The sequence below is a fragment of the Geospiza fortis genome, unplaced genomic scaffold (genome assembly GCF_000277835.1).
Source record: "Geospiza fortis unplaced genomic scaffold, GeoFor_1.0 scaffold75, whole genome shotgun sequence".
Classification (NCBI taxonomy): Eukaryota; Metazoa; Chordata; class Aves; order Passeriformes; family Thraupidae; genus Geospiza; species Geospiza fortis.
This window is the reverse complement of record NW_005054360.1, coordinates 157,600-183,435: the sequence shown is the minus strand read 5'-3', so window position 1 is coordinate 183,435 and position 25,836 is coordinate 157,600. Positions and strand designations below refer to the sequence as shown.

The window sequence follows — 25,836 nt, the reverse complement described above, 5'->3', positions numbered from 1 at the left end:
AATATGAGATAACCAAAGGTTTAGTCTAAAAGTATTGGCCTTGCATTCCAATCACCATGAACTGCAAAGTAAAGGGCAGAGGAAAAACCAGGGAGGAAACTGTAATGGAGAAAAATAGAGTGAAAAATAAAGCAAAGTGAAGCAATATGAAGCCAAGTAATAAGGCAAATATCAAAACTCAATAAAAGGGCACAGAGGAAGGAAATTGAAAAGACAAACATTAGTATATTCTCTGCTTTTCTTGGAGGAAAGTATGGGTAACAGAAATTCATAAAGTTCTCCAATCAGTAACACATCCCAGAGGTGAAAAAATCCTATTTTAATTGATTCAGTCATGAAAGTGAAAATTAAAAGAGAAAGGTTTACCTATCTCCATTTTTATTTAAACCAGCAAATCCTTAAATGATGTTCAGTCTGCAAACAAAGTCCTCACCAGGTGGGAAATGCCAGAACTCAGACTGTCTCTGCAACCTTATTTCCCACTCTTGGTCTGAAGACTAAGCAACAAATTTTGTAGCCTGGGTCAAAGTATTCCTCATTATAAAATAATACTTCCTTTCTCTTTTAGCAAGATGAACCTGGCATCCAGAGAAATTATGGTCTAAGTTGTCCATTAAATTGAGATGAAGAGTAACAGGTAAGTACAAAATGACCTTCTTGAGTCCTTTGCATTAGACAGTATTTCACACAATAAAACTGCAACTGGCACTGACTTCAGTTACTGTTATGTGGTTTCAGCTCTGCGAATCAGAACCCATGGTCTCAGATTTGCACATCCAGCAACTAAACCAAACCACAAATCCATACAGCCAGCATTCCCTTGCGAAAGTTGAAGCAGTATGTCTGTCTCTGCCACACAGCCCTCAGTGGCAGAGGCAGAGAGATCCACTCTGACCTTTAATGGCTTCACCTACAAGGATTACTTTTGTCTCTGTCTCAAGCTGCCCCCTGCTAATAGAACCCAACCTCTCAGTTAAGTACAACTCATCTTGCACAATGAAATTACAGCCACAATTTTATATTTCCTATCTGTTGTGCACTGAGCTTTGCTGGATTGCTGTTAGCACCACTCATTCATTCTATCTCTTTGGTATTAATTGAAAACTATAAAAGAAACCAGAAACAGTGTTGTGTTGCCCATGTAAAATTCTACAGTAGAAACAAATCCAGACAAGCCAGCTTGATCTCCTGTGCACAGACCAGGATTTTAAGCGCATAGACACAACCATGGGGTTTCACCAACATGACAAAACAAAGAATGAGATTTGGTCAAACTCCTCTTCCATGTCAGGTTGCTTAGGACCCCACTCCCCACATAACAAAGCCTCCTGCTCCCATTTCTCCATTCCAGCCCCTTTGATCCACCTAAAAGCCATTCCTCTTTCACCATTTTTTCTCCTCCAAGCCCCAGTCTTCTTCCCACAGGAGCTTTCTGCCTCCCCTCACTATGCTTCCTACTTTAGCCATCTCATTCAGCCTATACCTGCCCTCTGCCACCTCTTCCACTTTTCTTCTTTACCACTTCAAGAGCACACAAACACCCTTGGCTGCTGCTCATGCTTTCTTGTATTACTCAGCCTTGCCCCAGAGCCCTGCCTTGTGGCTTCTATGGTTTTTTTTTTTTTGGTTTCTACTATATCTGCTGTCCCTCCACCACCCAGGTCTGTCCCTGCTTCTCACAAAACATCTTTCGAATCACTTTGGCCAGTGTTTGGACTTTACTGGGTGTCATCCAGACAGTCCCATTTCCAGAGAAAAAAACCTACACTGTGCATTTCCATCACCCTTATGGTATGCTCCCTTCAAAAGTATCAATATTTGTCCTTCAACATCTCTTACAAAAACAACTCACAATAACATAATTAAAACAACCATCTCAATGCAGAAGGCCAGTACTTAACAGGGTTTAATTCATGCTCAAGAAGACAGTAAGTGTAAGCTATAAATACTAAAAGCACATGCCACGCTGCAGCACTACTGATCTACACTAAATTTCCCTTTACAGAAATTTCACCTAAAACTCTAAGCAGTGAGTGCAACCCTTGCTTGAAGTTGTAAAGCATCACATAGCCCAACAACATTTTGATAAAGTGAGTAAAGTGATAAAGGAACAGAAAGTGCCATAAAAATCACATCCCATTAGAAGGATACACTTTTTGTCTCTGGAAATCCCACACTACTTCCTTTTCTCAATGCACCATATAAATGAGAAAACACAAAGGGAATAAACTACGGTTTAAAAAACTTTAACTTGGTGAAAAACATTACAGGATTTTCTATGAAAGTTTTCAAATTTTAAAAACTTGACTGGGAAACATAATTTACTATGAAATCAATAAACATTGGTTACCAGGGCATAAAGAATTGTACATCTGGTTTGGGTTTTTTTTTTGGAATAAAGGTTTTACTTTTTTGCAATACATCTCAAGATCAAAAATGAGTTTCCATATTACAGTGCTAAATAAGCAAGAGGTTCTGTGAGTGAGACCAGTAATTTAAGCCCTCCCACCTCCAGCTTTTCTATTTGCTCTCTTCTGCCATTAATAAAGTGCTTCAAACACAGTTTCCTTTGTAGAAACAAACAGATCATCTATCTCCCTGAGTAAGACTAGGTGTCATCACTTTTCCCTTCTTTGTGAAATAATAAAAGTCATACTGCAGGAAAGAAAAATTCTTTTAAACCTTATTCAGGTGGGAATAAAAACTGTGACCTTGGATGCCATGTGTGTGAAATGAAAGTACAGTTTCAAGTTACAAAGGTCTATAATCTGCACTTCTTTTTCCTATGGATTTAGGATGGAGGGACAGCAATTTTTATTCTGTACTGAAGGGATTCTACTTCTTGTTCATATTTAAATATAAACTGTATGAAGAGTACAATTAGAATAGTACTACTTTTATTTCCTGATCGAATGGCAATTTACCTCATTTTACACCATGCAGATTAAATGGCTACTTTTAAATGCAGTTCTAAGGAGTACTGTCACAAAAACTAAGTTAAAAAGAGGCAGGGCTCCTGCAGCCCATTGCTCAACAGATCAGTGAAAGCAGATTGTAATCTTATATTATCCTCCACATTTGTTTGCATTCTGCAAGCATTTAAGCCTTTCCAAATACACTTGATCTGTTTAGTTTTTATACAAGAAATAGTTGCAGCTGCCTTGTTAGGACCCACAAAGAAGAGTTTTACTTGCAGGGTTTAAAGATTCTGTGCCTGCACTGATGTCTATTTTCTCTTTATTTTTCCCCATTTAATCTTTCTCACACTTCTCCCACTTCAAACCAATATTTCAAATAAAGCTTCACAATACAGTGGCACATTTAGACTGTAAAAGATTTTGATTTACAATTTTGACAGCTCAACATTTTTAGCTTGTATACAGTACCCAGCCAAAATTGAACAACAAAAATGTTTTGAGCCCTTTTATTTTCAAAACAAATGCTTTATGTACAAGAATCTGTTGTTTAGAAACAGCACACACACACACACACATACACACACGCATATACCCCATATTATACAATAACTGATGCTTGGGGTTTATTCAAAGCACAATGATTGCAAACGCATCTGATTTTTTTTTTTTTGCAGCATGAAATTACCAGTTACCTTTCAGGAAAGGAGCCCTCCGTGACACAAGCCTTTCTGTGATTTCCACCTGCTCTTGCTGATGCTGTTTAACCAGGTTTCCTTCGCTGCCAGCTCTCAAAATCTTTTCACCTAGCCTAATTTTTCGTGATCGGCTGTTAAAATCTTCTTTCCTAGACAAAGGCGATTTAGGAGCTGTATTAGCCGACACAGGTCGAGCCAAGCGAGAGGGTTTGGACATTCTGCCTGTGCAGGAATGTACCTGCTCCAAAAGCAATTTCTAAAAAAATCCTTTGCAGCTCACTTTCCAGCACAGAGGCTGGGGAGTTCGTGTGTGCAGCGCAGCCGGATGTGAAGTGCTGTGCTGCCAGCCTGATCAGTTTTAAACACCCAGCGTTGGGTGGTCACGCAGTTTCCCAGACCTGTGGAATGCAAATGTGTGCTGGGGTAAAACAGAGGGCTCTGTCCCGGTGCTGAGCCCCAGCCACACTGTGGGGAGCAGAAGCTCTTCCAGGGGCTGTCTGGAGCTCCGGGTGAGCGCTGAGGAGCACCCTGGCATGAGGGGAATGCTCCACCTACGCAGGTACAGAGGGAAAAACCACCCAGCTCAGGGTTACCTCTGCCTGTGGGACCCTCCCGTGCTCCTCTCCCAGCCCTCTCTCTCAAACAAACACTTTCTTGTTTCAGCAGATTTCCTCGCAGTGTGCCAAAACCGCACTGCTTCAGTGCTGTATGGTACATGCCTGATGTCAAGAACACATTTGTCTTTGAGTTAAGCACGGTGCAAGCTCAAATTGGATTAAATGATGCATATTCTCCCAGCACTGTTTTATCTAACTCACCGAAAGAAAGGAAGGATTGACAGCAAATATCATCTCTCTTTGAAAAATGGCCCAAATCCCTTATTATTAGCTGGCATTGTTTAGAAAGCAACACTGCACAGAATATTGCCCATTATACTTTCCTCTTTCAGTGGTACATATATATCTAGAAAACCCCTGGCTTCTTACACACTACAGATAATCATGTTCTTTACTGACTCCCTAAGAAAAAATTCCTGGCCTCAGGCTACATTATTTCAAATTTCAGTTCCTGAATGCTCATCTTTGAAAATGCCCAGGCAAATCCTGCCTAACTTTCTCTGCCAGCTCTGTGCTTGTGAATGCTGCCAAGACAAAGAGCATTTGGTCACATGAAAAGAAAATTCCATTCACCATAATTTTGGAAACAACTTCTAAAGAAAAACAACACAGTGCAAACAAAAGAAAACATCACAGCTACAGTTACAGTAAAATCTTCATGCTGTATTTTAAAATGTATTTCTCAATATCCCAGGCAACCAGTATGCTGCATCTCTAATAGAATATGAGGGTCCATTTTATTTCAAAACTAGAACAAACAAGCAAATCAATATTACACAAGCTAAACTACTAATAGATATTTGGGAGAAATGCTTAATAAGCAAAAAATCAGCAAAACATGACTTAATTATTACAGCCATTCCTCATTTTCTGAGATGGCAATTGTGCAATGCAGTAAAATATTTTGCAAGTTATTTCTATATTTTTCCAAGACTCCTACATTAAATAGGTACTTGTTTATGCTTCTCTATAAAGCATGGTGTCTATTGCTTTGTTGCCCCATCAAGAATGGGCCAGATTAAGTGCAATACAGAAAGCCTTGCCATGATATTATTCTGCATATTACATTATCAACACAGAAGGAACTCTGAGTGGGAAGATTTCTACTCACAAGGAGAGACCTGAGGGGCGTGAGAGTAACTGGGCTCATTAGCAGTGCTCAGGCACAGCAGGTCGTGCAGAAGACAATGAAGAACAGAAACAGGGGTGAGATAGGATGATGAATGGAGAGTTAATCATGTAACTGGGGTAAAGAATGAGTGAAGAAGGAAGAGAAAATGTGAAACCCAGTACGTATGTGACAGCTCAGTTGTACTGAGCCCAAGAAGTACTGTCATTCCCTCTCAAGATCTTGGACTGTTTGACCAATTGTAATTATTAATATCTTCCATTATGATTTCTCACTGTGCAAGCAGACACAAATGCTGTATGCTTAAGAAGCTTTTTAAAGCCATGACAATAATGCCTCTAACACTACAAAGACCTATTTTAATTCTGCACAACACAGAACAATTGTGAAATAAAATCCAGTCCTGAGTGACAACAAAAATAGCATTTCAGTTTTTAAATCACTACTGCTAAAGCAAAATCCAACTGAGATTGCTGTACATTACACATTCACCCAAACTAAGCATCCTTATCACAGGTTGCTCGTGGAAGAATGACCTCATCTGCGAAGGAGAATCTAATCAGATGGTCATGTTTCCTGTAACTTAAAATAATTCCTAAGCAAAGCAAAGACATTTTGAATTCAAGATTTTCCTAAGGCTCTCTCTAGTGATGTAGCAAGAAAGAGGAGGAAAGGGAGCTCCATCCATCAGCTTTTGCTAGGAAAGGCCCTAAGTTGTCCATTTGGATGCTAAGGTGACACTTCTGCACTGAAAGAGAGCAGTGACATCCTGGTTTTGACAAGAAATCTTTTTCTCACAGCAAAGACACAGCCCTGCAGAAATGGGATGAGTCAAACACTTTCCTCAAACACGGGAAATTCCTGGAATACTCCAGTCCAAGATAACCATTTCCAGTAACACCTCAGTGTCTGATGGCACCGTGTCATGGGAGGAGAGGCTGGGAGAGCTGTGCCTGCTCAGCCTGGAGGAGGCATCTTATCCATGTGCATCAACATCTGATGTGGGCATAAAAGGGGAGGGAGCTGGGCTGTTCTCAGAGGGGCCCAGCAGCAGGACAAGAGACAAAGCACAAATTGAAACACAGGGGGGAAGAAAGAATTTAAGGCTTTTTATAGAGTGAAGGTGGTCAGACACTGGCACAAGTTGAACAGGGAGGGCATGAAGTCTCCATCTTTGGAGATAAGCAGCACCCAACCAGGCCCAGCCCTGACCTGCCTGCTGTAGCAGAGTCTGCCTGAGCTGGGGGTTGGACTAGCCATCTCCAGAAGTGCCCTCCCACCTCACAGAGTTTTGTCATTCTGTGTTATCAAACTTTTCAGAGGCTATTTATAATCTGGAAGCTTAAATATCTTTTAATCTGTCCAACAACTGATGTACAACTTTTCTCCAAAGTCCCAGCAATTAAACTATCCCATGCCTGACAGCCACTTCTGGGAGGATTTGCTTCCTTTCTGGTCATTCATCCCTTTTAGCTTCCTGCAGTCTGTGGCACAGTGTTCCCCAGAAAATGTCTGCTTTGTTTGTTTGCTTTAAAGGCTCTGAGATGTGAAGTTGGTGATTCCAACTGTCAGCATCAAACACTTTAAAAAAAATCCCCCAGAAAACCAAAATGCCAAAAAAACTCCACCCCTAACTCCCCCCAAACCCTGAAATAAACCGTCCCAGAGCACAAGCTGAGGTTGCTTAGCTGGCTGTGTTTCAGGCTGGCTGCAGACTCAGTAAATCAGCGTGGAATAGCATGGGGGTGCAGCCAGGGCTGCTGCCAGCTCCCCCCACACACCTGCACAGGTCCTGCCTGCCCAGCCCAGCTGCCCTGCAGGCCTGGGGCAGGTCCCTCCCTGCCAATCCCTCCTCTTCACCACAGGCTCTTATTGAAGGTCCCCAGGGAGCAAGTCTTTCATCAGCTCTCAGGCGTTTTGGAACCCCAAGCTACTCTTTTGAACTCAAAAAAACCCAAAACAAACCCACAAAACCGAAAATAAACAGACCAAAAAAAAAAAAAAAAAACCCCAAACAAAAAGTTCAAAACAAACCCAGCCCTTTTCCCTTCAATTTCAGAGAACCAACTTCAGCTAGATAGAGACATCATATTGATGTAACTTACCATTCAGCAAAAGCAGTTCAGTTTGTCAGGTTTTCAGAAAGTGCTGCAGGAAGTTTTCTCGTGCTTTGGGTCAATGAATAAACTCTGCCACAGCCTCACACAGCAGAAATTAATATTAAGGGACCAACACTGCAGTCTTTGCTTTTGAATTATCACACATATAAGTAAACAAGTAATATTTTTAGAAAACCATACACTGTTTAAAACATTGTGCTTTTAGTTTTAAAACTAACCTCTCCTCTTTCCGGCCTAGAAAATAAATTGCTGCTGAAATATGACAACAAGAATTTGTTAAGAGTTAGCAAACAGAAGGCATTTTTACCATAGCATATTAGATAGGTTATGATACTGCTATTAACTTCAGAAATGTTTGTGCCCTCTGGGATAAAAGAAACGTGACTATAGATGTTATTAATCCAAACAAAGCATTTGCAAAGCTTGAAATTTCCTTTTTTGGGCAACCATAGAATTCTAGTTTACATTTGCACATAAAGAGCTGGGGAGAGGCGAGGATCCCTTGCATGTGAACCAGGAAAAATTGGGAGTTGATGCTGTACAGTTCAGGATGTGGTGTTTTCTCAGCCTACCAAATACTCCCCCAGATTTTGGCCTGCAAGTAGCTAAAGGCAGAAAGATATGTATGCAGAAATATTTCAGCTTCAGCAGACTCTTTCTAAACTATTGACAGGCAACAACTGCTACACCAGTAAATGGAAGTTGCAGGTGCAGAAGTTAAAACTGCAAATTAATGAAGTCTTCTCTTTACAAAATTACGCAAGTAACCAGATGGCATAACATTTTCAGCATGAAATGAGAAATAAATGTATAGGCACCAAAAGAACAAGATCAGTGATGAAAACAATTTCAGATGCAAGTCACTGATAGGTATGTAATGTAATAATAATAAAAAAAAAAAAGCTTGGTGCTTCAGAGAGCTACATTTTCCACTAACTGAAGCATGCAAAATTAGTGACAAGTTAATTTTGCAGATGTTAAAGCTTTCTTAGAACTATGTACCAGTGCTTTATTTCTCCATATATGATTTCTGAAATAGTTGCATAGTACAGAAGATGCTCCACATTCAATATATTGAGACACATTTTAGAACATTTCCAATAGATCTGAAGACATTCTTACTGGGAAAATAAACCATGCAAAAGGAACCTAGTCATTCACTCAAAGACAAGTGAACCCCTCCAACAGAAAGCAAGGTGTATTTATGGCAAGTCCTGTTATTCTTGAATATGGTCTTAAAGGAAAGTCTGTTAAGGACTGCTCTAATATAATAGCTGCCTAGAAGATTCTATAATTAAAGCAGAGTTGTCATTTATATCAGGAAATTCTGTTCCAGAGATTTACTACTCAGCCATAAAAATTTAATCTCAGTTCCAAGTCTTAAAAAAAAAACCTAACTCAGAAAAAATCCTTCAGGTCTACTATATTTCCTTCTATTTAAAATTCAGAAAATTAAACCATAGCAAAAACTTTCTTAAAGATAAAAGCATTTACAGCTGTAGTATCTAAATATCTTATTCTGCCACAAACCCAGAAATACCATCAGCAAGGGCTAAGTTAATTTTCTGTATTATTTTATCACTTCTGCATCTTATATTTTGCTTTGGTTCCAAGGCCTTCAAAGTCCTGGTTTTCCTGAGTGCACAGGCCTGTGGCTTACTATTGAAGTGTTTTTAAAGACTGAACTGTATCAGGGTTATGGTTTTTCTAAAGCAGTACAGGTACACCACTACTGCCCCTCACCTGGTGTTGTCCTCAGGATGCCTTTTGACAATTGCTCTGGGTTCCCTTCCCTGCCTGAAGGGTTAGGGGAGCCCAAGCACACTCAGACACAGGTAACTGCATTCACCAAAGGCTGCACCATCTGAAGACAAAGCAATGGGGCAAGTGTGTGAAAACAGCCTTTCATGTTTGAAATGTTTGCCAAGATCGTTGCTAAGATTTCCAGTTGATGCCAACTCTGATGGCAGGCTGGGGTGCTTCATCCTGATGAGTTAATCACTAATTCCAGACAGAACAATCAACTGTGAACAGCTGCCCATGCAACTTATAACAAATACTTTGTTTTTTGCAGAATGTTACCTTTTTCTATATATCAGCCACTCACAAAAGAATACAAAATTCAAATATTTATGCCATATTTAAATTATTGCTAAACTCTAGCAAAGTGTTCTGTGATTTGGCTGTTCTTGGTGCTATACTGCTTGGCTGTAATAACTAAAAGTGCTAAAATCTCTACAATCTTGGTTCAAAGCTTTTTCACTTGTTCTGATCTTTTAATCAAATCAAATAAGAACTTAGGCTCAATAAGTTCTTAAAGGAATACCCATTAGCTATAAATCACAGCAGATCATCACTATTATTCTTTCATTATTAAGTAACATGTGAATACTGCTTTCCACACCTGAAGTTATTTCACATGAGATTCTTAAAGCATTTAAAAATGTGCACAAAATTATCTTTTGCCAAATTTCTGGCATTAGTAGTTTCTTGATAAAAGAGAGAAGTGTTTGACTTTCCAAGTCTCTTCTGAAATTATGTAAGTGAAACTATGACTGGCTTTGTCTTTATTGCCCCTATAAATAGGGGAAGGAGAGAAACAATTTGTAACACTACACTGACATTTTACTCTGAAGAAAATGTTAGTTTCAAATGTTAGGTGCTAATTTGTTTTAGCATAACTGCAGCCTTCTCTATCTTTTTGGATCATCGTTTTCAAATGACCACTTCTTAATAAAAGAATAACCTTTAGAAGAGCTCTATCACATCAAAAAAAACAACACAGAGAGCTTAAAGCTTTACAAAAGATACACTATGCCTTACGGAAAATCAACCCCTCATGATGGTTTGAATGAAATCTTGGAATGAAGAGAAGAGGACATAGGTAGGAAGCAAGAGCAGATTGGGTGTGCCAGGAGACAGAAACACAATCCTTGACTGACAGAATCCTGTGCATATGGTCAAGGCAAGATAAGTCCTTTTCATTGTTTGAAAACTCTACTTTCATCATGAAGTTCTGCATCAGCCACACAAGGGGGAAAAACAGGTAAGAAAAGTAAGCACAAAATGAATGAAGGGAGGACAATCTTCAGGCATGAGGGCAATTCACTCATATCCCACATGAAGTATTTAAACTGTTCCTCATCCAGCAAGGCTCCATCAATAGCACCTGGGTATGGGTGCTGTGTTGGTTGCTCTCATAAAGAGGAGCAAACTACAAAGAAAAGAGAACAAAGGGAAGACAGTGGTGGTCCTCTGAAGATGGTGGTGAGAAGGAATATCTCTGTAGGCCACCTGTAGCTTTGGCACTCTTGGCTGGACTACCAGTCTTTTTCCACCACCGACCTTGGATGTAAAGAAAAACCTCCACAGGTCTATGGAAAGCTGAAGGGAAGTAAGGAGATATAGAACTCTTTATAGAGAAATAGTACAATAACATTTATTTGGGGGCTTTTTAAAAGCAAAACAATTAGTCAGCACCGTCTAAACTGCAGACACGCACAGAGAGTGTTCCACCAATGCAGTGTCCTTTCCTCAGGAGTGGCCCTGGAAGTGATGATTTAGTGAACCACAGAATATAAAATGTATTTTTCTACTTGTGAGACACAATATTTTTCAGACTTCCATAAATGAATATTTCAAGAAGCTAATCCGATCAGCTGTCTGTGATTTTTGTGTGGTTTTGGCCATCACAGAAAAGGAAAAAATACTTTTTCTTCTAAGTCCTGTTTAAAATGTGCATTGTCAGAGTACAGCAAGCTTTAATTTTTGCACAATTTTACTTACATCTATGATGCACAAGGTTCTTTCCTGTGTCAAAATTTCAAGTGACTGGTGCTGAACTTGATCCTTCTGTCACTTACACTGTCCTTACAGTGAGATAACAAGAGCCCTATCATGCTGGCTGCATGGGTTTGAGTGACCTGTCTATGAACAGTCAGCTGCTTGATCCCTTGCTGTCTGAGAGCTCTGGAGAGATGAACATTTTTGTTAAACAACAGTAAAAAATCTCCAACTCCATTTATTGCCTTTCTGTAGCTATAGGTAATAGTTCAGGTAGTCTGAGTTAACCACTACCCATCTGAAAAGCACAGCCATTGCATCCTCACCTGCTCAAGCCATCTGGAAAGACATTTCTTGGTTACAATCTGCCCATACTTGTAGAGACTAAATGTTTTGAAATCTGGAGATTTTATGCAGATTACTTGATGTCCTGCTTTGCTGGACCATATTTGATGATTTATTGCCTTATTCACATAAATGACAACAAATGGTCCCAATTACTAGCACTTAAGAGAGAGAAGATTGTGGCACATAGCATGCTTTAGGAATGCAGCAACTGTTGCTTCCTTTATTTCTGGCAGATATTTGGGGTGGTATTCAGGTTACCCTGATGGATCCTCCAACCTCCATCATCAGACATTATTCATCAGGAACACAAAGGGAAAATCTAATACAGTGATCAAACAGCAGACAATAGCAGATGGCAATGAAGCAAAGAAATTAGAATATTAGTCTTTCCAACCAAGAAAAATCTTGAAAAGAACTAATAACCCTATCAATCAAAATAAGGGCCTATGAAGTATTTTATTTTCTGAGTGGGAAACTAAACTGATGACCATGTCAAGTACAATATATAAATATAAAACCTTCTTTAAAAAAAGGTCAATGGCCATTTAAAAGTAGGTTAGCCCAAGTTAAAATAAAGAGGACACTGCATGACCAGCAGTTCTGCCTAGAAGCATAAAGGAAACTGGTAAAATGATGTTTTGAATGTATATTCTCTTTCCCAAGGACCACATTATTTACTATGTTCTACCAAGAAGTGTTCTCTGATCTGACTGTTCTTGATGCTATATTGGTTTGCTGTAATGACTAAAAGATGTAAAAACATAGTCTTAGTTCAAAGTTGTTTCATTTGTACTAATGCATTAATCAAATAAAGTAAAACTTTGACTTCAATATGTTTCTGTTTGATCCCAAAGTGTTAAAATAAGATTGATGTTATAAGGATTGCTACATAAAGGACAGAGAGGCATGCACTTAAAAACACATGCAAAGAGAGACAGAAATAAAATAGGTGAAAAGAAGGAGAAGAAGAGCAGTAATTCCCCTCTGCTAAGACCTCCAGTGCTCTTAATGGGCACCAGTCTGCTATCAGGGAGATTTCAGCCAGTCTGACCTGAATTCCTCCCACTGAAATGCAACCACCACATCTACCATGTTATCATGTGAACCATAAAATAAACAGAATAATTCAGAAGCTATTAAAAATTAATGTTACAAATTCTGAGAGCAAGCCTTCATGATGTCCCTCATTTTAATAGTCCTTAAAATACCTTTCAATGAAAGGGTCTGTAGGGGGAAAGACTGGAATGACTTGGATCAAAAAAATCTTTCTTACCTCAATAAAGACTCCTTGAAGGGGAAAAATAGGATGTGAGCAACTTCCATATTTAACATTAGAATTAAATGGGTCTTTTAAATATTTGCTGGACTTTAATGACAAGTTTGTTAATTATTTACTCCCATGACAAAATGAAGTTTTGCAATTGGGAATTCAAATAACTCCCAGAAAATGTATAAACCTAAAGAAAACTACTGTCTTCTCTTTAAATATAAAAATCTGCAATGCTAACAGCCATAAAACATGGCGAAAATGGAGGCAGTGACCATAAATGTAGCTTTAAGCAAGTAACACTCTTCAGGACTAAAAATGAGACCTTAATGTATATTTCACATAAAGCAATGTCTTCCACTGAATAAAATAATCCCATTTCCAGTCACCTGCCAAGTATGACACACACCTTAATACTTTTGAAGAGCACTATTACATGAAAACAGAAAAAAAGAGGGAAAATATTTCTTTGCTTAGCAATGTTTTGGACATTTTCAGCCTAAATTTCCTTCCAATCTCTCCACAGTTTTCTACAGCACAAACAAATTAGCCATCTTCTTCCACTAGCAGGGACTACCTCTATTTCAGTCTGTTTTGCAGCTAATAAGATCACAGTCACATATCCCTTAATATAAAACAATTTCATTCTAGTTATTAAAGCCACCTATTTAGGGTTCTACACTCAAATGTAATTCCACAGGTAATTTTAATTTGGTGGAACCTAACCATATAACAAGAGTCTGGTCCAGATTCAGGATTTAATCCTATAATTTTGAAGGGAACTATGACTTATTTTACAGCAGCTGTTATAGTCTACATCAGCCCTGGTTCCAGCTCTAGCTCAGCCACCAGACTCTGCAGTTAGAGTTGCTTCTCTGGTGGTTAACTCCATTTATTTGACACAGCATCAAGTTTTACTTGATGTAAACTCCTAAATATACTACAAAACTCCTAACTAGATGTTACTCCTAAATATACTACAAAGCCTGTCAAAACAGGAAGCCTTGCAGTTTGCAGCCTAATATCATCCACTTTTATTTGTTCATAAATAAATGAGGGACATGTGAGGTTTAGGGAACCTGGTGGAGACCAAGAAGAAATTTGGGTGAGAGAAGAGGAAAGAGAAGAGGATAAAAAAGGGGGGAAATCCTGCCAGCTATCATGGTTCTACTACATTAGGCATATTTTCAAGTAGGTGAGAACATATGAGGATAAGTTGTTACAGAAATGGGCTGTGGAACACAAGAGATGTGTCCATCTACCTGCTCTCATGATTGCCAGGAGCTGCCCTGAGGATTTTCTTTGTGGAGCAGCTTTGAATCCCCTTTCCACATGCCTGGCAGAGCATTGGGCAAGGGACCCCTTCATCCCTCCTTTCACTCTGGAGGGCAGCCCTGAACAAGCCTTGGGGCCAGAGAAGTCAGCACAAAATTCACTTAAATCTATGCTCAGGTGACACACAAATGTGATCCCCTGGAGCCTTTTTGACCATAGCTGTGATTACCTCCATTATTTCCAGAAAGTAATAATTGGCTAATCTTTTTATTTTGGTTACTATGAAGAACACAAATCAAATTTCAACAGGGTGCTAATGGAGACATGCAATCTGCAAGGACACAGATCTCAGATTTACTGTGTGAGAGGTTAAAACCACACCCTGAGATCTTATCTAAGCCACTTTTCTTTATAGCTAATATTATTCACTAATCGAAGTGTGTTATTTTACCAATGATTCATAAGACTCTAATAAAATCATAAACATACCAATTAGAATTTGGGTAACCATGTGGTTTTACTCATTTCTGAAAAATATCTACTACTGATGCAGGAAAACTCACTTTCCTAGCAATACAAATGATGTAGTGGCAGGCTGGAGTGATGGTGTACTTCAGGGTGATTTGTTCAGCAAAAAGAACAGGTGCAGCTGGTGTTTTCCAGCCATAAATCTTCCCTTTTGCAAGCTAATAGTAGGTTGCCAAGCCAGTGTGTACCTCTATAGATTATGTTACATAAAAGGAATTTTTTAAAGGTGCATAATTATCACAGAAGGTTGATTTTAGATGAATGAAGATTTTAAAGAACAGTTAATTAAACCCTAAAAAAAAGTCTTTTATTAATTTGGAGCAGAAATGCCCATTCCATTTACAGAATAGCAATTAGGATAAAGGATAAATCAATATGTTTGCATTTGTCAATTACTGTTATTCACCAAGCAGAATTTGGAAACTTTGATAAAGCATCTTCAATTCCTTCAGTCCTTAATTACAACTCATTAAATTTTCATTACCTTCAAGCTCAGTAAAAAGCAATAGAAATCTTTGATGGTACCAGTGTTGGCAGGACCACGTTAGATGCCAGAGATGTTCTTTGTTTTGTGGAAGTTACTTGTGTTTAGCCAGTTATGTCATTGCTGTATCACAGCAACACATCAGGAAAAGATAAGAAAATGTCCCATGTCTCTGCATTTAAGTTCTCTCTATGTACACTTTAAAGCTTTGAAACAACTTTTAAGATAACACATAACTTGGACTTGGACTCTTAAAGAAAGGGACAGGGGATTGTGAAAGATATGTGGAGATTATTCAGGAATGCCTGCACTGCAGAAGTGCAGCCTGCATCGTACCATGGCAGCTGCAAAAGGCTTTGGGACCAGGGCAGTAGTGGTGCAGGAGAGCTCACAAGGAACTGGGATGCTAAAGGCACAGAGGAGAAGAAATTAACTTGAATCCCCACCAAAGAGCAGAGCACCAAGACAGAAGTTGTGGGAAATCCTTCCCCTAGGAAGACCTCCCACTGACCCTGGGGCAGATGCAAGGTCAGACCAAGCTGCTCAGGCTTTGAAAGCCTCCATGGATGAAGCCTGCACAACATCCCAGGGCAACCTGTGCCGCTGCTTCACCCTCCTTGGATGGAAGAGATTTTTGTGATACCCACTCTGAATCTTCCTCATTCTGATTTCTGCCTGCTGTCTCCAGCCCTTCACCACACACAAGCAGCAGCTGTCTCCTCACTGTGACTTGAAGGGCTGCAAGGTGCCCCAAGGTGCCTCTGCCCCCCTGTGAGCCAGCCCTGCTCCTGCAGCTTTCCCCCAGGGCAGCAGCTCCAGCCCCAGTGCCTCTGGTTCATGGTGTGTGCCTGTGCTGAGGGCACCAGGCTGGGCAATGTCCAGGTGAGGCTCCATGAGTGCTGAGCAGGGGGCAGTGATTCCTCCTCTCAGCCTCTTGGCCGTGTCCCTGTCCATGGGATCTAGGACACTGCTGTCCCTGCATACAGACAAACCACTTTTTCATTTGGACTTTTGGCTCCACGATTGATGGAGTCAAATGTCCAAATGAAAATGTTATGATTACAATTCTTTTCATTTCAAGTAAAAGTGACACAAAAAATAAGCATTTAATGGAGCAAGTACAATAATCAGCATGAAAGCTGTAGGAGAGATGTAGAGAGAGGATGAGCAACTGAGAACTGCCCAGAAAAAGCTCTTTGCCCAGGGTTTTCAGAGGTATTTCAAGGCTGGAATGTAAATTTAAACATATAAACAGACAAAGAGGAAATGAATTTTATGCACTAAGGAAAAAGCATAAATCCTCTCATCAAGAGAACAAATTATTTGGTGTCCATTTGGTGTCTATTTTGGTGTACATCGATTTGAGATTGCTGCTTTGCTTCTTTGGTCCAGTGCCTGATAAAATAGTGTTAGATGAGAGTCTTATGCATAGTCTAATTTAGTGAATCACAGTTTAAAAAAAGAACTTCAATATCTTCTGAACTACATATTAAAAAACTGTACTTAAACTAATTTTACATGACAGCATTTCTATTTTTTGTAAAATCAGATTTTCCATTGCATATTAGGGTATTTGCAAAAAGATTTTTAAATGAGACCTTTACTATTTAGTCTCCTACTACACAGCTTATCTTGGGTTTAGATACCAGGTGACAAAGTTTTGTGTGTTTGTGGCTTTAGCTTTTCAGTAGATGGGGCAGGTTTTTAAGCTGAGGGTGTGATTTGGACTGTTCCAACTTTCTTTTTTAATGCACTTGTTTTTGAATGTGAGATAAAAATTTTTATGGAGAAGGAAATAACTGCCACTCAGAACTCATAAAATGTGTAGATCTTTGAAAAGGTTAAAATGGAACTCAAACATGTTAACTTAGCTACAGCTTCTGTACTATGTGGAATATTTTTTTCATACTACCACAAGAGAATCTTTCTTAAAAGAGTAGTTCTCTATAGAATTTATTCGAGGGCCTTACTTATTTTGCCAGCAGCATGGAAGCACAAGTGCTTTGAACCCCTGTGTGTTCAGTGGTTAGACTGTGCAAGTTTTACAAATGTTGTGTTAAACTATGTAGTATAAGAAGGTTTCAAAGCCCACATATATATATAGGTATATATTGACATTAGTGAAAATGTGGTGAATATGATTACCATATAATAAAGTTAAAAATTTAAAACTTTAAGCAAAAAACAAACCAACAAACAAAAGAAACAAACAAACGAAAAAATGAAAAATAATCGAGAACAAATAGAAACTATTTACTTCTTTCTCAAATTAAACTGTAAGCATGGCATACATTGTCAAATTTCCTACTTTGGAATCAGCCACAACAACCAGATGTGACTTAAAAACTGTGTGCAAGATCCAAGGTTGGTTAGGGCAGGAAGGAGGAGCATTATAGTCCTCTCACTCAGAGGGCAACATTTGAACAACAAATCAATATGTAAGTATGTTGTTGCCTTTGTAAGTGTCAAGTTTTATATTACCCATACTTCACAGGGTAATTGCTGACTGCTTAAAAGCAAGATCTACTTTTCTCCTTCCTCCAAGTCAGACCCAGACCTCACACCTGACCTTCAAAGCAAACCACGAAACATTAGATGGCCCAAGCCTGTCAGTGTTTAGGAGGCATTTGGACAATATTTTAACTTTTGGTGAGCCCTGAATTGATCAGGCAGTTGAAACTGGATGACCATTGTAGGCCCCTCCCAATTGAAAACAGTCCACTCTATTCTATAAAGACACCAGTTTTCTTCCAGACTGTTAAATTCTGCAGTAAATTGAAAATCATGCAAGACTATATGTAAAATATTAAAAAAGGTAACACAAAAATATTATTCTGAACACTGTCACTAATTTATTCCTATGAAACATGCACATTTGCACAAAAATACAGTGAAACAGAATTTGGATATAGTTTGTGGCATTCTGTGCAGGATGCTGCACAAAACCTATGTGCCTGTGGGATACCCACTTCTTATTACTCCATGTGCACCCTCTCCTCTTTCACCAGGTCATGAGAATAACACTGATAATAGAAACACTCTGCAAGCTTAGCACCTCAGCTTGGCAAGAACATTGCTGCTGTTCCGCACTGAGCTGGCACAGAGGCCATGCTGACAAAGCAGAGCAAGGCTCAGCCCCTGCGAGCTGTGCCCAGGATTATGTTCCCCCACCCAACAGCTGCCTTCAATCACAAAGCCCACACTTCCTTTTTCAGCATTATTAATCTTGTGAAAAATTGTCGTTTTCCTGGTGGCTTGACATAATCCACGTGGCTGCTCAGCAACATCTTACATAGATGGCCATTTAAACCCTTCTGCACAATAAATACCATATGGGAAGGTTGGGGAAACAGGTGATGTTCAGTGTGAGCCAAACTAGTCCTGTTTTGACTCCAGTGCTCTGATGAAAACGGATGACACTGCTCACGTGGGGGTTTGGTGCAGAATGGGTGAGTCATGACACAGTGTCACTCCTGAAAATACAGTCAGACAGCAGCAAGTAAGGGCTTGTCACCTTCCAGGCCAGGATTTGCAAGCAAGTGAAAGTTACTTGAGCTGGTACAGCAAGAACAGCAAACTTTGTGAGGTGTTCTGAGGGATAGAAGAAGTAAAGGCTGTCATGGAGATTAATGTCTACCCAGAATTATTTCATTAACATGGACGTAAAACTTAGAGTTTTGAGTTCTGTTCACTTTGAAGCTGCTTGCTTGATACCTATAATTTCTAGACAATATCATATTTGTCATATTTCAGAAATTTCACAAGTCAAAATGCAATGCATGCATTATACAAAAATTAGAGTAAAAAGAACTTTCATCCAAAATGAATTCAATGCTTTTTGTTTACTAAGAGACTGAAGCTTCCTAAAAGATCGCACCAGATAAAATTTGAAGAATTTTTCCTACAGCAGACACAAGCAAAACACAAAGGAGAGCAAGGAAGCAGAAGTAATACGAAACACTTAAAATCGTGACGATGACATGAGCTGTAAGTTATCTGCAAGTGTTAAAACTACAGGAGGCTGTCAAAGAGCACAAATAACTTTTTTTCCTTCATGGGTACATATGAAAAAGTAAAATTTCCAGACATACAAAAACAAGTGTATTATTGTATATATGGACTGAAATTTGCCATGACAAGTACTGAGGTTTTACTTGATGCAATCAGCTCAAATTGGTAGTCTGCCACATCACCTGATCTTTCACAAGGTTTCTTTTAAAAAATCAGGACATCACCTGCTATTTCTTATGAAATCCTATGAAGTGCACAGAAATCCAAGATAATGACAAAGAAGCCCTAAATCAGTTAAAGGTGTCTGGATGACCCATTATCTTCTTCAGAAGTTTCACACAATGGCTGTATATTAAAAAAAATTGCCCCTTACCTGTAGTCCAAGATGAAACCAAATTCTCATCTAATGGCTCAGTCACAACCCTGAAGTCAAAGAAAGGCTTTCTTCCAATCCCCACAGCCTTTCAAGGGTCTTACAGAGTATGTTGGGAGTGGTCACCCCAAGAGCTGTGGGTTCATGGCTCCCAGCTTGGGACACTCCTCCACCACGCTCAGGCATGCTGGGTGCAGTGACAAATCCCTGCTTTCTATCACCTGAGTGAGGGGCTGCCATGCTTCTGCAGTAGGTTTGGCTGTTTTCTAAGAAATTAGGATGAAAAACTGATACAAGTCAAGACACCATAAGTTTGCAAAATTTTGGTTTTCTGAACCAACCGAAGAGGAAACCAAAACGCAATCAAGAAGGCAGATGCAGGAATTCTCCCTACACAGTGCTTCATGCTGGGCAGATTTAGAAAGTTGCCAAGAAAACAGTTAGTCAAAGACTACAGTGCCCCATGAGGTGCTGAGACAGTCTCAGCAACCCTTCACATGGCTGCTAGCATGAGCTGAGACTTCTAAGGCTTCTGATTTACACAGTTCGGAGATGTTGAGCACCATCTGACACAGAGCCCACATCAGAACCTTCTGATTTATTCCCACTAGGGTTGACTCAGGTCAGTCTTTAAATATATCAACTTCAAAATCACAGGCAAAAAATACATCATGTTTTGTCTACCAAAAATACTGGTATCTGATTTTAAGGACTCACAAATCAAATTAAGAGTTGCTTGTTGTAAAATGACATTAGGAATCCAAAATACAAATCCTAGACAGGATTGTTTTAAGAAAAAAATGAAATTAAAACATTTATTAACAAAGCAAAATATAACTTTCAGCCTCCTTTCTTTCCCCTCACTTAATCTTCTTGGAAGCCAGCAGCTCTTACCAATGCTGTTTATTGCTGAGGTATTGCAGAAGTCACACCGTGGGGCAAAACCTGCTTACATTGCCCACACTCAAACATTGTAATAGCACAGGTACATCACCAAGGGGTTTGCCTTATTCTGTGGTTTGTTCTGCAGATAAAAAACACTTTTTACATTTTGCTTTGGAATCAAACTGGTGATAAGGAGAAAACTTGGCTCTGGTCCGCAGCCTCTGTGACAAAGTCAGTTAAAAAAGCAGGACAAGGGTAGTAGGTCAGAACAGCATCAGCTCCTCCGAGTACATGCAGATGCTCTTAGAGTACACAAATCACAAAGGAATCAAAGCAGTTATAATCTGATGGCCAGTGTGATGCTGTGGGACACCCTTCTGCAGGTACCAAGCCCCTTCTTATTGAAACACAGCAATGCCAACTGAAGGACTAAGTTAAATAAGTTAAATAAGATCTTCCAAATGTGGGCACCACTGTCCCTGAGTTTGCTTGATCTCAGTCTTCCCATTAACAGCCAGGCTTCTTCTAGCCTCATTTTAATCCCTTTACTCTGTTTCACTTGACAGAGACTGGAGAGAGTCACAGACACTCACAGATCCAGCCCAATACCCCTGCAGATCCTCAGATAAGAATAAGCTGCCGCCCCTCCGTAGAGGTTTGTTTAATTAACCCTTTCCTTGTGCCACCTGCCCCAAGGCTCATGGACTCTGTCACAGACACTCAGGGTAGATTTAAAAGGTTGCTTATCCCTCAACTCCCAGTGACCTCAAAGGAATCTGCAAATACTTATTGTTTCTGACAGGCCATGTATTCAGATTGCTAAACACAACCCTGTCAGATGACAAAAGTTCTATTTTCATTTCAGTTAAAAAGAATGAAAAGCATTCAGCATTTCTTGGTGCCAATTTTAGGCACTTGAATTCTGAATTTCAGCTGAAACACTCATTAAGGTGATCTATGCCACTTTATCTTTTCCACCCAGACAGGTCCTTTGGTATCTGTCTTTAGATCTTTACCTCTTTAACAATTGTTTGTATTCAAAGTAATCTTGTATTCAGTATCTCCCCTCTATCAGATGACTTACAGAGTCTAGTTTTGTCCTAACTGTCTAAGAGACAATTTTTCAAATACAAGCACCACTTTTATATAATCTGTGATGAAGGAATGACTACAGACACATGGTAAAGAATGCTTCATCTGAAAAATAAATAATGTTTAACTGCATTAATCAACCTAAAATAGAAAAAGTAAACTCTGTTTTTACAAAAAATACCTTTCTATTTCAATGTCATGAACAAATGACTTTTTTTCCAAAGTGAAATAATTTTCTTTAAATAAGGGGCTGCAGATATGCTTAATCAAAGTATATGCCAGAACGAGAGTGGCATTCACACTAGGACTACTTCAGTAGATTTGTGGACAATAGGATAAATTCAGCTGAAGTCTATGAAAAAAAATTAAACAAAACAATTCAGAATATGACTATTAAACTTATTTTGAGTCTGAGTACCACTGCAGAATTCATCCCATTGCACTGACATTATCTAAAATCTGTGTGATGTTCTGCAGTTGCAGTATGGAATCCCAAAGTCATCTCAGAGGTACAAGAAAATAAAAAGTTAGGCAGTAGAGAAGGACGTTTCCTTCTCTCTATCAGGATGTTAATGGAGTGTGAACTATATCAAATGAGAACAAGGAAGAACATTTGCTGCAAATTTTACTCAACAGCAGTTCAAGCTATCATACATCAGGAAATGAAAATAAGAGGTGAAGAGTACATATTTTATTATTTCAACAAGCTATTCTACTAATGGAATAAAAACCTTTCCACATAAAAAGACACTAGACTATGCTGACCATACACTTTCTCTCTCCAAAGGAATAACTGGTGATACAGTGTTGTGTCTACTTCAGTACCTACAAAATGAATTGTCAGTTGAAAACAACTAATATTCTTCTACTATATTTCACAGACTTGTTTTACAGCTTCTATTTTATGACTCACAGGTTAAAACCAAGTTCCCGCTGTATGTGAGAATTTTTTTTCTATGACCTTGAACACTACAGAAGTTATGAGACATTTTTTGTCAAACTTTCATAACATCTGCTGCTACAATATATGTCCTACCTTTCAGGAATACAGATTGATGCAATTGATCTGCTTATCATATCAGTTTTAAGGCAGCAAAGAAAATATTCTTCAGAAAGAAAAAATAAAGGTAATAATAAGGAACGGGTGTTCAGATCTAACAACTCACAATGCAACATGTGTTACGTGCATGGGCTTTGGGCTAAGATTCACATGATCTTAAGTTCCTTGTTCAAAAGGCTGATGAAAATATTTCTGGATAACATGCAGTTGCTGAAATTTTTAAGTAAAGTAAAACTCTTACAGCTGTATAAATATTATGAAAGTATATAAGTTACTCATATTTTTTTTTCTTATACAGACTTTCAGACCACCAAAGGACTCTGAGTTCCTTCAGCTCTAGAGTCAGACCAACAGCATTTCACTCAGGGATGTAAATTGGAGTGGAAGTAACTCTTTACTAAGGGTTCTACTATGAAATAGTTTTTGCACCTCCATTCATGACAAATATTAATTAGGTTGTATGCAGACATGTTATGTAAAGCTTAAATTAGGGACTACCTCTATGGGGAAGCCCTACTCTTTGATGCAAAGTCTTATGAGCACTTTGGTGTTGATAAGGATGGCTGAATATTATTCCCATTGCTCCCATATAGTGTCCATCCACTTTCTAATGGATATAGTGCCATTATCAACTTCTCTTCTTCTCATTCCCGTTGGTTTATCTTCTTTCTGTCTCTCTGTGCTTTCCCACAAGGAGTAAATTATTCTGTATTTTTCAAAGTAACCTGAACCTGGTATTTTCTACTGCCTCTTGTTTCTCCCTCTGACCCGCTCCCCTTTGAACGATGCATTCCCTCTTCCCTTGACAAGCCCAGGTCTAACTCTCCACCGGTAGTAGCTGCTGTCCAACACAACACTGAAGAAAATGCCTGGCTCCATGCACAGAGTCCATCCCCATTTTACTTGTTAAAGAGAGGAATTACCTAAGAACACAGAAATTAGTTAAAAGAAAGCCTGGGTGATAAAACACTAAAATATGTACTTGTGCCAGGCCACTTCATGAAGATATAAGAAAGGGATGATTAAAAGCACCGCAATTAAATAAAAATAAAACCAACCCCCAAACCCAAAAGCAGTCTAATAGGTCTCCCTAGTTCTCCTTCTCCAAAGGCAGTATGAGGAAGAGAGCAAAGAAGGCTATCATGACATGAAAAGCATTCTTCTAAAGACAAACTATGCCCTAAAAGGAAAACAGAACTCATGAATGGGAAAGGAAAAGATTATATGAGTCTCAGCAGTCCAATATAGGGAGTAAGTAAAGGAAAATCTTTATACTTAATGGACATTTTAAAAAGTATTAAAGTATTATGAAACAGAAATGAGAAACAACAGAAAGCTTCACTTGATATATAATGTTGCAAAGTAGTAAAAGCAATTGCATCAAAAAAAAAAAAAAAGCAAAAAGAATTCCAAGCCATTTAGACTTAAAAAAAAATTAGCAAAAACAATTTGCAGTCTGTTCATCAAGGAACAAAGCAATATTAAGAGACAAAGGACATGAACTAAAACCTGATGCACTGAACAAAGGAGCAAATACTGAAAGTAGACATTTAATAACCTCTCCTAATCAGGCTTTAAGAGCTCTAGCATTTTGTGAAATCTTTGAAATATACACTGACCTACTTAGGATGGTCACAACCAATCTAAAAAAGAAAAAAAAAAAAAAAAGAAAAAAAAGCCTGCAGTCTAGGAGCTGCTCAGTAAAGCCAGTGATTCCTCCTCCCTTTAGTGCAGTGATAACTTTGAAAGGTACCGCTTTTCCCCACAAACACTATCTCACTGCAACACTACTAATAATAATTTGAGTTCTGAATTAATCTTAAATATCCTGTTTCTGCCAGAAATGTAATCTCCTTCAGGCCAGAGAGTGCTGTGCTGCTGCAAGCTTACATCAGCATTGGGCAGCTCAGGGCTCACGTCAGCCTGTCCCGCCACCTCTCCCTGGGAACAGGAGCCGAAGGGGGAGCTGCGGGAGCTGGGGAGGTGCCACCAGGCAAACTGGGCACCCCCAAAACCTGAAGGCAGTCCACATTCCTCCAAAGGTCAGCCCATCCTGGCCTAAGTTATCAGACAGGCAAGAAGCCAACTCACAGATCCAAGGTGTGGGCTCTGTGCCCTCCAGCAGGTTTGCCTCTCATGCTGTCCTGGGCGCTGCTCCCCGGTGACACCGTCCTGTCCCCAGAAGTGATGAGCCCACCAGCCAGACCTGATGCTCTGGCCCGCTGCAGACCAGTGTAACACAGGGACTGTGCCACATGCAGACAACTCACAAAAGCAGCAAAGTCAATTTTGAGCTCCACTGATTTCTATATTTTGCCTTTAGGTCAAGCCTGTGTCTCTAAAAATAAGTTTCTAACCTGGACCAGGTGAATGTTTCTATCAGCGGCACTAAAAAGAACACCAAATGTGTGTTACCTCAAATCCTGATGGAAATGAACCCAAAGCCTTTCCAGCAATGTCAAAGAGGAATTTTAGAGGGCAACTGAAGGAATAAATATCCTAAAATCCTGCAGGACAGAAACCCACTAGGGATTCTGAAATTAAATAGGTAACACAGGGAAATGACTGTGATCCACCATCTTCTGCAGTCAGAAATGAAGATGCTTTCAAACACCTCCAAAACTAATATAGTGAGAGAAGTAGTTATCAGAGCAAATATTTGGCCTTTCAGAACAATGCAATAATATCTTGGAGTCAATGAAAATTACTACAGCTCTAACAAGGAAGTAAACACTCCTGCCATCTTTCTGAGTAAATGATAGCAAAACAGTGGATTTGAAAGGACAAAATTACCTACTGTGTGTTTTAACAGGAAGACACAACTACAGGGATTCACCTCTGTGGCTTAAGCAGGAGGGGACAGGAGCTGGCCCTGCTGAGCTGGGTGCTACAGAGCAGCATGGGCTGCTGCTCTGCAGAGAAGGCAAATTCAAAACACAGAAGATCAAACGTGCTAGACTATTAGCTTGTTATTGCAATGAGAATCCAACATTTTGATTATCCACGTCGGAAAAAACCCCTCCAAACATGGCCTGGATAATTTGAGGACCATATCTCTTTTGACTCACAACACAATAAACCACAGTTTCTCCTCTCCAAATATATCTTAAGCATCTTTTAAATGATGGACTTCCTTTATAGCAGCACCAATAAAATCTGGAGTACAGGTTGCATCCACTTGACTATATAATGCCTGTCCTGGTCTCACCATATGCAATAGCACATAGACTGCTGGCTTCATAGCAACACAA

At 39.3% G+C, this 25,836-nt stretch overlaps 1 protein-coding gene across 3 annotated transcripts in view; it reads right to left on the bottom strand.

The window, feature by feature from the left end:
- Positions 1–25,836, bottom strand: part of KIAA1217 (KIAA1217 ortholog) — a 354,729-nt gene that overhangs the window by 226,760 nt on the left and 102,133 nt on the right. The window contains exon 1 of one of the 3 annotated variants that reach the window (XM_031059311.1): positions 3,611–3,745. The exons of 1 other annotated variant lie outside the window; for it this stretch is intronic. The gene's annotated coding sequence lies outside the window, so the exon portion shown is untranslated. Of the gene's footprint in view, positions 1–3,610; positions 3,746–25,836 lie in introns of those variants that run through there. One more of the 3 variants, XM_031059316.1, reaches the window with a different exon arrangement.